Here is a 14,087-nt window from a genome sequence, read left to right as displayed (position 1 = left end):
CACTGAATTTAAACATGCCTGGGATAAACATAGATCCATCCTAAGATAAAATACAAAAAATAGTATAAGGGCAGACTAGATGGATCATGAGGTCTTTTTCTGCCGTCAGTCTTCTATGTTTCTATTATTATTATTTATTATTGTTATTTATTAAATTTATATGCTACCCCTTTCCAAAGACTCTATATTTTTACTTCCTTGCATGCGCAGTAGCAAAAATTGGGTAAAATAGCTGAAATATCACTCTCGCGCGCGTCCTTGTGCGAATTATGGCTTGCTGCGCATGTTGGGGGTGTGCAGCTGCGAACACATCCGGGATTTTCCTACTGGAGCTGCGCACCTGAAACCATCGGTTCTGCCCGTCGGTGCATGGAACCGCTAAGAAAAGAGTTACACCATTTGAGGAAAGCAAAACTCCCCTGCCAAAAAATGCTACCTTCTCTCTCCATTTCCCTTTTATTTTCACCGCGTGACGTTCTGATCTTCCATTGGTCTGGAATTAAAAATCACTGTGGGGACAAAACGAAAAGCAAGTTTTATTGCCTTTGCAGGGTAGCGAGCGAAGAATTATTATTATTATTATTATTATTATTATTATTATTATTAATTAGATTTGTATGCCACCCCTCTCCGTAGACTCGGGGCGGCTCACAACAGTGATAAAAACAATACATAATGACAAATCTAATAATTAGAATCTAAAATAACAATAATACATTTTAAAAGTCTAAAAAGCAAGGAACCCCAATATAAAAAACATACATACAGTCATATCATGCACAAAAACTACATAGGCAGGGGGAGATGTCAAAAGGCAAGGAGGGTGGGGGCAGTTCTAATCTCTGGAGGGAGCTGATTCCAGAGGGTCGGAGCCACCACAGAGAAGGTTCTTCCCCTGGGTCCCGCCAGATGACATTGTTTAATTGACAGGACCTGTAGAAGGCCAACTTTGTGGGACCTAACCGGTCGCTGGGATTCGTGCGACAGAAAGCGGTCTCGCAGATATCCTGGTCCAGTGCCATGAAGGGCTTTATAGGTAATGAACAACACTTGGAATTGTGACCGGAAACTGATTGGCAACCAATGCAGACTGCGGAGTGTTGGAGTAACATGGGCATATTTGGGAAAGCCCATGACTGCTCTTGCAGCTGCATTCTGCACGATCTGAAGTTTCTGAACACTCTTCAAAGGTAGCCCCATGTAGAGAGCATTACAGTAGTCGAACCTCGAGGTGATGAGCGCATGAATTCCCCCAGAAGGCAGAAATAAAACATGAGAAAAGGACTCTTGACAGCTAACATCCAGAGTGAACCCCCCAAAAAGGCATTTGTTAGATAAATATGCAGTTTGGGAAAGAGAAATAAAACGAGCGGTTTTCTCAGATGGCTTATCAGAAAGATCTTGGAAGTGTAGGTGGTTACAAAACAGTTACGAGTCAGCCCTGAGCTGCGGCTGCAGAAATTTCACATTGCATTGTCAAGAATGCTGTGCTTGCCGTGTGGGCTTTTATAATGAGTTTTTTATTGTTTTAATATTTGACTTCTTTTTGTTATTGTACTGTATATTTTATATTGCTGTAAGCAATGGCACAGAAGTCAAATAAATAATAAATGAATGAGTGAGTGAGTGAATGAATGAATGAATGAATGAATGAATGAATGAATGAATGGAATGAATGAATAAATAAGGATATATTTTCCAAATCATGGTAATTAATGGGAGAACAGTTAATTTTGTGATGGTTCAGCAGCTCTGAAATATGTTAAAGGGTTAAATAAGGTTCAGGAGGGAAGTGTTTTTAATGGGAAAGTGAACACAAGAACAAGGGGACAAAATCTGAAGTTAGTTGGGGAAAGATCAAAAGCAACATGAGAAAATATTATTTTACTGAAAGAGTAGTAGATGCCTGGAACAAACTTCCAGCAGATGTTGTTGGTAAATCCACAGTCACTGAATTTAAACATGACTGGGATAAACATAGATCCATCCTAGGATAAAATACAGGAAATAGTATAAGGGCAGACTAGATGGACCATGAGATCTTTTTCTGCCGTCAGTCTTCTATGTTTCTATGTTTCTATCCAATAAACATGTTCTTTGAAAAATCTACCTGCCTCAGAGTTCTGCTTTTGGCAGATGTGTTACTTGGCATGCTGAAACTATTAATCCCTAGTTTGCTGTAGTGGCATAGATCCTGGCGGCGGCGAAGGGTGTGAAAATGGGAAGGTCTCCTGCTCTGCATTTTGCCCACACACTCATTTGTTCGGCTGTCTGTGGCTCTCTCCCTCCAGCCAGCCACTCCCTGTTGCAAATTGGCAGAGGAGCTGGTTAGAGGTGTGTTGGCTGCAGCAATTGTCCCATTCCGCAGAGAAATGGGGGAGAAGAAAGAAGTAGGGGGAGCACCCAAAATGGAAAAGGGCAGAGAACTTCTCTAGAACTTCTCTACTATGTCTTTGTCCATTGGATAATAATAATAATAATAATAATAATAATAATAATAATAATAATAATAATAATAATAATAATACAAAGAAGACGAAGACAAAGACGAAGAAGAAGAAGAAGAAGAAGAAGAAGAAGAAGAAGAAGAAGAAGAAGAAGAAGAAGAAGAAGAAGAAGAAGAAGAAGAAGAAGAACTCCAATACTCTGGACATTTTTAAGAGGAAATTGGACTGCCATTTGGCTAGGATGCTATAGGCTTCCTGCTTAGGCAGGGGGTTGGACTTGATGACCCGCATGGTCCCTTCCAACTCTAACAATAAATAAAAATAAATAAAAATAAAATAAAAATAGAGAAGAAGAAGAAGAAGAAGAAGAAGAAGAAGAAGAAGAAGAAGAAGAAGAAGAAGAAGAAGAACAACAACAACAACAACAACAACAACAACAACAACAACAACAGAGGTCTTCTAGTCCAACCCCCTGCTTAGGCAGGAAACGCTACACTACTTCAGACAGGTGGTTATCCAACATCTGCTTAAAAACTTCCAGTGTTGGAGCATTCACAAATTCTGGAGGCAAGCTGTTCCACTGATTAACTGTTCTGACTGTCAGGAATTTTCTCCTTAGTTCTAAGTTGCTTCTCTCCTTGTTTAGTTTCCACCCATTGCTTCTTGTTCTACCCTCAGGTACTTTGGAGAATAGCCTGACTCCTTCTTCTTTGCGGCAAACCCTGAGATATATGCTAGTTAATGCTAGTGATGCTTAGTATATACAATGCAAATGCCTCTGTCCAGCTTTTAACTGACCAATTGCCTGACATACCTATGTGATCGTAGAAATGCAAGAAAGGCCCCAATCTGTGTGTGTGTGTGAGAGAGAGAGAGAGAGAGAAAGAGAGAGAGAGAGAGAGAGAGAGAGAGAGATAAGAAAGGAAGAGAGAGAGAGTCTTTATTTCCCGGCATTTGACTCGCAATAATCCTCTTTTACCACAATTGTTTACAAAAAAGAAAAGATCGCTTATCGCATCGTCTTACATCTGGAACAAGGGCAGAATCGGAGCCAGGAAAAGCAGCAGAAACTAAAAACATTTTAGCAGAAAGGGAGATTTTAGAGGGAGAAGGGGTGTGAAATTCTAGACCCCCAGGTGAATCTCTGTTGGGAGGAGGGGGAAAAAGACATTTTAATAGCCTCGATGGATCATTCATCCAACAGTTGTTTTATTAGTGGACATTCACTACCTCTTTGGAGAAAAGCGGTATTAAATATCCTTTAGTAGCGCTGTATTAAATATCTGCCTTTGGAGAGGCATAAGATTAAAGACTACTCAGAGGGAAATGTAGAATTTTAAACCGACTTTTAAACAAGAAACAGTTCCAAAAAGCTATTGCGTATAAGTTTTAGATTTATATAATAACTTTTTTTTAAATTAAAAAACAATACAAACTCCATCTCCAGGATGCTATAGGTAATCCTTGACTTACGACTAAAATTCAGTCCAACGTTTCTGGTGCTAAGTGGTTAAGTGAGATTTTACCCATTTTACGATCTTTCTTAACCAGAGTTGTTTAAGTAAATGACTGCAGGTATGAACAACATGGTTACTAAGTGAATTTAGCTTCCCTGTGGACTTTGATACAGAAGGGGATTTTATTTATTTATTTGTAAAATTTATATTCTAAATATAAATATAAATGTGGTTGAAGCTGAAGTATATTTATATACTTCAGCTTCAACCACAACAACACAAGAGCACACAACAGATTTAAACTTAATATTAACCGCTCCAAACTTGACTGTAAAAAATATGACTTCAGTAACCGAGTTGTCGTAGCGTGGAACTCATTACCAGACTCCATAGTGTCATCCCCAAACCCCCAACACTTTACCCTTAGATTATCTACGGTTGACCTATCCAGATTCCTAAGAGGTCAGTAAGGGGCGAGTACAAGTGCACTAGAGTGCCTTCCGTCCCCTGTCCTATTTATTTATTTATTTATTTTATTTATTGGATTTGTATGCCGCCCCTCTCCAGAGACTCGGGGCGGCTAACAGCGACAATAAAACAGTGTACAATAGTATTGCTCTCCTATATCTCCTATACCTTTCTTATATTCCTATATCTCTTCTTCTATTCTTTCATTGATATGTTCTATTACTATACCTTCTTTTCTATTATTTCTTAGATATATTTTACTATGAGTATCTCCTCTATAACCTTCATCATGTATTTTACTATGTGTATATAGATATATACCCACTAAAACCCTCATTGTATATTGGACAAAATAAATAAATAAAAATAAAATATTCCACCCAACTCCACTTGGAATGTGGACAGCTTACGATAAAAAACAACAATTAAAAGACAATTTAAAATGCAATAATAACCCTTTAAAAAAACATATATATCTCTCAATCACTCATGGCCACTGATGGGCTGCCAAAACTTTTACTGCCACACTGTGAGCGTAGCTTATTTTGTGGGTGTGGCTTGATGGTCATGTGACCGGGTAGGAGTGGGTTGCTGGCCATGTGAGCAGGTGGGAGTGGCTTGACCATCATGTGACCAGGGGGTGGCTTAAAGGTCATGTGACTGGGTGGGAGTGGCTTACCGACCAAGATATGTCTTCAAATAGGTGCTTGGACTCTTTTTCAGTTGATTAAGTCCCATTATTTGAATAGCCACAAAAAGGACAAATGATAGACCTCCTTATTTGTTGAGGAGCACAGTAACATTTTAAGGTTTTTGTACTGAACCCACAAGGTTCAGTATGATAACAGATTAGGGAAGTAGCTCAATTTTCTTTAATTGCTATGAAAGTTCAGTTCAAGATAATGATTAAAATGATTAAACCATTCATGGGTAAAAACATACTATTTAATTATTTCCTATTTTAGGAATAGGTATGCCCATGTCACACCAACACTCCGCAGTCTGCATTGGTTGCCGATCAGTTTCCGGTCACAATTCAAAGTGTTGGTTATGACCTATAAAGCCCTTCATGGCACCGGACCAGATTATCTCAGGGACCGCCTTCTGCCGCACTAATCCCAGCAACCAGTTAGGTCCCACAGAGTTGGCCTTCTCCGGGTCCCGTCGACGAAACAATGTCATCAGGCGGGACCCAGGGGAAGAGCCTTCTCTGTGGTGGCCCTGACCCTCTGGAATGGGCCCATGTTTTGTAAAAATGGGGTGTGCAGAAAATTTGGCAGGCCTGCAATGTGCTCGTGGGGGTTGAGTAACGGCAAAAACACCCCTGTTTTTGCAAAAAAGAAAAGAAAAGTGGGCAAAAAATTAGCCTCTTTTTTTTTGCAAAAATGGGGGTATTTTTGCCTTCTCCCAGCCCCTAGGAACATTCTGCAGGCTTCCCAAACCTTCTGTCCAAAAAATGGCCCTGGTTTTTTACCAAGATGGAGTGTGCAGAAAGTTTTGGAGGCCTGCAAAATTCTCCTGTGGGTTGAGTAAAGGCAAAAACACCCCTGTTTTTCCCAAAAAAAAATTGGGCAAAAAACTCGGGTCACTTTTTGCAAAATCGGGCATTTTTGCCTTCCCCCCCCCAGCCCCCAGCAGCATTCTGCAGGCTTCCCAAACCCTCTATGTGCCCCATTTTTCATGAAAAAGGGATCCGTTTTTGCAAAAAAAACAGGGCATGTAGAGGGTTTGAGAGGCTTGCAGAGTGCTCCTGGTGTCTGGGGAAGACAAAACTGAAGTAGACCCAGAGACAGGGTTTTGAGCAATCGGTACTTTTATTCAGCTCAGAGAACAAGTGACAGCTCAGCAAGGTAAAGTGACAATTCAGCGAGTACCGACTGGCTCTGCCTGGAGAAACCGCTCCTTTTATATATTTGCGGTTCCCGCCAAAGCTAGAGCCGGCCGCGTCTGAGCCAATCAGGAGCGACTTCCTGCTTGGGCTCAGACAGTGCTGAAAGAGGAACAAACTATTTACAGAGTTACAAGGTAGCCATTACAGGATACAACACCCCTCCCCTCATAGTTGGACACATCCATCAAGAAAGCCATGTGACAAAGTCGTCCAATCGGTGGGGCCTCTGAGTAGCTCGCGCTGACCTGCGCAGTTCAATTTCTCCTTCGCCACCGACTGTGGAGGATGGCTCGCCGCTGTTCTCCCGGCGTGGCGGACTTGGCCTGGCGGGCCCAACGAAGGCTTCGGAGGACGAGGATGGTTCGGCGTCGCTGGATGGTTCCCCCTGGCCCGATAAGTCTCTTTGCGTGTCTCTTATTTCGGGCAATGTACTAAAGTCTGTTGAAGGGGGAGAGTCCATGTCAGCGGTTTGTGGCAATTGATTTTCTGTTCGCTTCCGAATGTGGTCTATGTGTCGTTTCCACAAACGACCATCCTCTAGTTTAACAACATAGGTCTTAGGTGCATTTTGCTTAACAATGATTCCCTTCATCCAGTTTACATTTCCATCAAAACTTTTTACATATACATTTTGTCCCAAAAACATTTCTCTTTCAGGTTTGGTACACATTTGGTTATTATTAACACAGAACCTTGGGTTTAACCTGTCTAGTGGTGACCTCAACTTCCTTCCCATCAATAACTCTGCAGGGCTTACATGTGTGTGCGAGTTAGGGGTGATGTGTTGGGTGAGTAAGAATTGGTCCAAGTTCTGTTGCACATCCCCAGGGCCTGACCTGCGCAATGCCTCCTTTGCCACCCGTACGTAACGTTCTGCCAATCCGTTAGCCCAGGGCGAATAAGGCGAGATGAGGGCATGCCTGACCCCTAGGCCATCTAGGAACAATTCGAATTGCCTGGCTGTTAGCTGTGGCCCATTGTCAGACACTAAGAGATCTGGGCAACCATGGGATGCAAACAGTCTGCTCAATACCTTGATAGTGGCACTTGTGGTTATGTTGTTCATTGCTATTATTTCCAACCATTTGGAGAAGGCATCAACCACTATTAAAAAATACTGAGACCCCACTGGGCCAGCAAAATCAATGTGGATTCTAGACCAAGGACCAGCAGGCTGTTCCCACTCAGCCGGAGTTGTTTTGGGGGGACTGGGCCGTGACTCTTGGCACGGATCACACTTTGAAACCCAGCTTTCAATATCAGCATCCAGCCCTGGCCACCATAAATGCCCCCTTGCTAGGCTCTTCATCCTGACAATCCCAGGATGACCCACATGTAGCATTTTGAGTACCTTTCCCCTTAGGCTTTTGGGGATGATCACTCTATCCCCCCACAGCAAACAACCTTTTACATACGATAACTCAAGTCTCTTGTTTTTAAAATCACACAATTCAGGTTTCACAACATCATTTTGCCATCCCTTTAGAACACAGTTCACCACTTGTTTAAGGATTTGATCTTGCTGCGTGTGTGCAGCTACCTCTTTTGCTGTGGTTAGTGGGTTTTCCTCGAGTTCTATCATTAGCACATCTGTGGAAGGAACAGGGTCTTCCACTAAGTCTGTTATGGGGCATCTGCTGAGACCGTCTGCATGATTGATTTCCTTCCCCCCCTTGTGGGTGAGCTCATACTGATACCCTGAGAGGAAAAGAGCCCATCTGATTAGTCTTGGAGACATAAAAGGTGGAGTGGGCTTGTTGGGGGCTAGCAGGCCTAGTAGAGGTTTGTGGTCAGTGACTAGCTCAAAGCTTCTTCCAAAAATGTAATTGTGAAACTTCTTTACCCCTGCCACTAATGCTAGAGCCTCCTTGTCTAACTGGCTATAATTCCTTTCTGTGCTGGTCATGGTTCTTGAAAAAAATGCTATTGGGGCCTCTGTCTTATTAGGTAGAACGTGAGCTAGGACTCCTCCTATGCCGTACGGCGAAGCGTCGCACGTGAGCCTAATGGGTAGTGAAGCACTATATTGGACTACTACACTTTTAGAAGTTAATAAAGTTTTTATTTGAGAAAAAGCTTCACGTTCAGTTTTCCCCCATGTCCAGCGGGCTTCCTTCTGGAGTAAACGATGGAGAGGCTCTGCTACTGTTGCCTTCTGCTTTAAAAAAACGGAATAAAAATTAAGGAGGCCCAAAAATGCCTGCAACTCATTCTTATCTCGTGGCTCTGGGGCTTCTCTAATTGCTCTCAACTTCTCTGTTGTGGGGTGGATTCCTTCCTTATCTATTTTATATCCTAGGAATTCTATACTGTTGGTTCCCCAGACACATTTATCAGGCTTGATTCTTAAACCTTTGTCCTGTAACCTCTTAAGTACTTCCCTTATCCTTTTGTTTACTTGTTCCTGGTTCTCCCCTGCAATTAAGATGTCATCAAAGTATGGAATGGCCCCATTTACCCCTGACAATAGGCGTTCCATAATGCTCTGGAATATTCCTGGGGCTATGCTTACCCCAAACTGTAACCTCGTGCATTTGAAAGCCCCCCTGTGCGTTACAATTGTTTGAGCGTTTGCTGTTTGTTCATCGACCGGAAGTTGCTGGTAAGCTTGCGACAGGTCGATCTTTGCGAACCTTTTCCCCTCCCCCAGGGAATGTAACAGTTGTTGCACGACCGGGATGGGGTAGGGGTGGTGTTGGAGCGCCTTGTTTAGGGTCGATTTGTAATCAGCGCAAACTCTTAGGGAGCCATCTGGCTTCAGAGGGGTAACTATGGGAGTTTCCCATGGCCCCTGCTCCACAGGGACCAAAATACCTTGGCTAATGAGTTTGTCCAGCTGTATATCTAGTTTGGGGAGGAGTGGCAGGGGGACCCTGCGAGGTTTTAGTCTGATCGGTGGGACCTTGGGGTCAATAGAGAAAGATATAGGGGGCCCCTTATACAATCCCAGTGTGGGGCTGAACACCTCAGGGAACTCTTTCACAAAGTTAGGCACATCATAACAGTTTACATTACACACACCCGAAATCTCGATCCCCAGTGGTTCCATCCATGCTAAACCCAGAAGAGAGTGTTTGGCCCCTGTTACAATAAGCATGGGAAGGGTACATTTAACATTCTTGAATGCGATAGGTATATTTGCTGTTCCCAGGACCGAGATTACTCCCCCCTGAAAGTCTCTAATCACCAAAGAGGTTTGATTTAGGTCAGCCTTAGATACATTAGGCATATACAGTTTAAATTTTTCCCAGGGCATGATGGTATATCTAGAGCCCGTGTCCAGCTCCATTGAGCAAGGTTGGTTATTGAGTAACAGTGATATAACAATTTTAGCCCCTTTTTTGGTTGCCGTGTTATTCACGGAAAATTGAGAGTTACCTCTATAGTAGTCGCGGTTAGCGGTTGAGTAGTTCCTTTGACCCGCGTTGCGGAATGGTCTCCTTTCTCGCGCTTGGGGGGTCTGGTTTTGAGGTCGCTGGTATTGCGGTGTGGCAAATGTTTCCTCTGGCGCTGTTGCTCTGCATGCGATGGCGATGTGGCCTCTCCGGTTGCAACGGCGGCATGTAGCGTCTCGGAAGGGGCATCGATGGCGCTGGTGATTTCCCCGGCAGCCCGCGCAGGGGGCTGGGTGAGTAGCTCTCAGGTGTCTCGGCTGGTCTTGCACCAGGAGGCAGTTGTCTCCGCTGGGAATTTGTTGGCTGTTGTCTGTTTCCACGGCGCTGGGAGACGCGGAGTCGATTTTTGCAATGAGTTCTCGCCTTCCGTGCTCTTTCAATTCTCTCGCCGCTGCGTCGGCTGCTTCTGCGGTTTGCGCCAGTTTAATCACGGTTTGTAGGCTCGGCTCTTCTTCGGTGAGGAGTTTATTTCTCACCGTGCTGTTTTTCATGCCGAAAACCAAGGCGTCGGTGAGGCGAGCTTCCGGGTCTTTAAACTTGCATTGGGCAAGTACCGTTCGAAGCCGCGTTGTAAACTGGCTGATCGACTCGGTTTCCCTCTGAGCCATCATGTGGAATTGATGCCGAAAAACCATGGCTGGTTTGGTCGGCTTGAAATGGCTCGCCAGTTTTTGTTGTAGGACGTCCCACGCTGTGGCTCTTGCTTGTTCCGGTTCGGTGAGAGTTTGGGCAAGTCTACGGATTTCTGCGCCGCAGTAGTTAAGGAAAATAGCCCGTTTGCGATCGGCTTCGGCGTCCTGCATTCCCGCCGCCTCGAGGAAGATCTCGAAGGTGGCCATGTACTCGTCCCATGTCGATTTCTCGGGATCGAAGAGTTCCGGAGCCTGGCCGATCTGGATTTTGTCCATGTTGCACGCGAAGTTTCTTCCGTCCGTTCGTCGCCAGTGAAGTAGACCCAGAGACAGGGTTTTGAGCAATCGGTACTTTTATTCAGCTCAGAGAACAAGTGACAGCTCAGCAAGGTAAAGTGACAATTCAGCGAGTACCGACTGGCTCTGCCTGGAGAAACCGCTCCTTTTATATATTTGCGGTTCCCGCCAAAGCTAGAGCCGGCCGCGTCTGAGCCAATCAGGAGCGACTTCCTGCTTGGGCTCAGACAGTGCTGAAAGAGGAACAAACTATTTACAGAGTTACAAGGTAGCCATTACAGGATACAACAAAAACCTTTTTTTTTCTTACTTACCTCCTTGAAATCGTTTTATACACCGATGCATCTTAGAATCCGAAAAATACAGTAATTACAACAGCTAGAACTGCGTTTGCACAGAATTGGAAAACATCGACCGCTGCTTCAGAGGGCGAGGTGGTTAGGAAAATATTGAATTGTGCAGAGATGAATAGATTAGCAATGATAATTGAAGATAATGAAGATAATGAGGATAATGAGAATATTACAAGGTGTGGGAAAAATTTACGACCAGTTGGGAAATGAATATGGATAGGGAAATGAATATGGGTAGAAGTTAGTTAACACCAATTGAAGCAGGAGGAAGGTGAGAAGCCAGAGACCCAGGCGACGCAGCCTTTGATTGCTGGAGGCAGCATTATATCTGCATAAATATATGTCTAAAGTGATTGGACTTATAGAAGCGTTAACATAGAAGAGAGCTAAGGTTATTATTAATACTACAAATTATGGAAGTCTAGGGAGACGAGATGCTCAGTTGTTATAAATATACATGAATATGGTTTGATTGGATTGTGTGATTATTTTATTATAAGGGTTTGAAATTGTATTTTTTAAAATTGGATTTGTACACTGTTTATGTTGTTGTGAGCCAGCCCGAGTCTTCGGAGAGGGGCGGCATACAAATCTAATATATTATTATTATTATTATTATTATTATTATTATTATCATCATCATCATCATCATCAATGTTGTTGTTGTTGTTGTTGTTGTTGTTATTATTATTATTATTATTATTATTATTATTATTATTATTAAATAAGGTCCAGGAGGGAAGTGTTTTTAATAGGAAAGTGAACACAAGAACAAGGGGACACAATCTGAAGTTAGTTGGGGGAAAGATCAAAAGCAACATGAGAAAATATTATTTTACTGAAAGAGTAGTAGATCCTTGGAACAAACTTCCAGCAGACGTGGTAGATAAATCCACAGGAACTGAATTTAAACATGCCTGGGATAAACATATATCCATCCTAAGATAAAATACAGAAAATAGTATAAGGGCAGACTAGATGGACCATCAGGTCTTTTTCTGCCGTCAGACTTCTATGTTTCTATTATTATTATTATTATTATTATTATTATTATTATTATTATTATTATTACTATTACTATTACTATTATTATTAATGGATGCACTCTGGAGTAGAATGAGAGGAATGATGAGGAGAGAGGGAGAGAGAGGGAAGAGGGAAGAGGGAAGGGAGCAGTATAGGATTGTCCCCTGATACGCCTGGGATCACCCATCTGGTAGCGGAAACGACAATGCGTGCACATCTATTTGCCCCTGCCACATTGCCACACATCCGCAGCACATGGACGGAAGCAAAGAAATCAGTGAAAATTGCCAAAATCTCACACAAGGACACTCGTGATTTTCAGCGTTTCTTTCCTTCTAGGATTTAGGGGTAGTGATTTCCGTCAGTCTCAAAATGGGTGAACAGTGTGGTCAAGCGGTAGGGAAAGCGAGTAGAATGCTTGGCTGCATAGCTAGAGGTATAACAAGCAGGAAGAGGGAGATTGTGATCCCGCTGCATAAAGCGCTGGTGAGACCACATTTGGAATAATACTGTGTCCAGTTCTGGAGACCTCACCTACCAAAAGATATTGACAAAATTTAACGGGTCCAAAGATGGGCTACAAGAATGGTGGAAGGTCTTAAGCATAAAACGTATCAGGAAAGACTTCATGAACTCAATCTGTCTAGTCTGGAGGACAGAAGGGAAAGGGGGACATGATCGAAACATTTAAATATGTCAAAGGGTTAAATAAGGTTCAGGAGGGAAGTGTTTTTAATAGGAAAGTGAACACAAGAACAAGGGGGCACCATCTGAGGTTAGTTGGGGGAAAGATCAGAAGCAACGTGACAAAATATTATTTGACTGAAAGAGTAGTAGATGCTTGGAACAAACGTCCAGCAGACGTGGTTGGTAAATCCACAGGAACTGAATTTATACATGCCTGGGATAAACATATATCCATTGTAAGATAAAATACAGGAAATAGTATAAGGGCAGACTAGATGGACCATGAGGTCTTTTTCTGCTGTCAATCTTCTATGTTTCTATGTTTCTAATGACCGGTATGTTTACGGTGTCTAAATATGTTAGCAGCGGACAGCATGGAACCAAATAAATTAAGGTGCTATTTAAATACATTACACCCCAATCACGCTGATCAACTGCTTGAGTTTTTTCAGCGAAAACATGCCAACAAACCCCCAACACTTTAGACTATCCACGGTTGACCTCTCCAGATTCCTAAGAGGTCAGTAAGGGGCAAGTACAAGTGCACTCGAGTGCCTTCCGTCCCCTGTCCTATTGCTCTCCTATATCTCCTCTACCTTTCTTCTATTCCTATATCTCTTCTTCTATTCTTTCATTGATCTGTTCTATTACTATACCTTCTTTTCTATTCTTTCTTAGATATATTTTACTATGAGTATATCCTCTATAACCTTCATTATATTTTTACTATATGTATACCCAATATAACTCTCATTGTGCAATAAATAAATACATAATAAATAAATAAATAAATAAATAAATAAATAAATAAATAAATAATTCTTCCTAGAGGGTGTGCAACTGAAAATAATTGAGAAACACTGCATTAAACAGTCTTTTTTTCTTTTCCATTCAGAAATAGCATAGGTTTACTTCTACAACAAACTGAAGCAGATAATTACACCCACTATTTAATATTTAATCCCTCTTTAGCCTTGTCTAGACTATTGCACTCCTAAATCCCATTGACTTCAGTGAGATTTAAGTCTAGTTACTATTACACAGATGTTGGTTTATAATCCCAGACTGGGTGTGGTTAGCACATTTTTTTTGCTGATAAATTATCCAGGCAGTCAAGCAATCGACCCCTAGTGGCCTCCTGGTACATTACAATATTTACTATGGTTGCAACCTCCTGGGGTCATGTGATCACAAGCCAAGTCAATGGGAAGCTAGATTCGCTCAACAACTGTGGTATTCACTTAACAACTGCAGTGATTCACTTAACAACTGTGGCAAGAAGTGGGGCAAACACACATTTAACAAATGTTTCAGTTACTAACGTAAATGTTGGGGTTCAGTTTGTGATCATGAGTTGAGGACTACTTGAAATCAGATAGACCATGGACAAAGAAAATTGATCCAACAGAAAAAACATATAGCCCCTCCCTGGTA

This window comes from Erythrolamprus reginae, chromosome 5 (assembly GCF_031021105.1).
Source record: "Erythrolamprus reginae isolate rEryReg1 chromosome 5, rEryReg1.hap1, whole genome shotgun sequence".
In the NCBI taxonomy this organism is placed as follows: domain Eukaryota; kingdom Metazoa; phylum Chordata; class Lepidosauria; order Squamata; family Dipsadidae; genus Erythrolamprus; species Erythrolamprus reginae.
Note: the sequence above shows the minus strand (reverse complement) of the source record.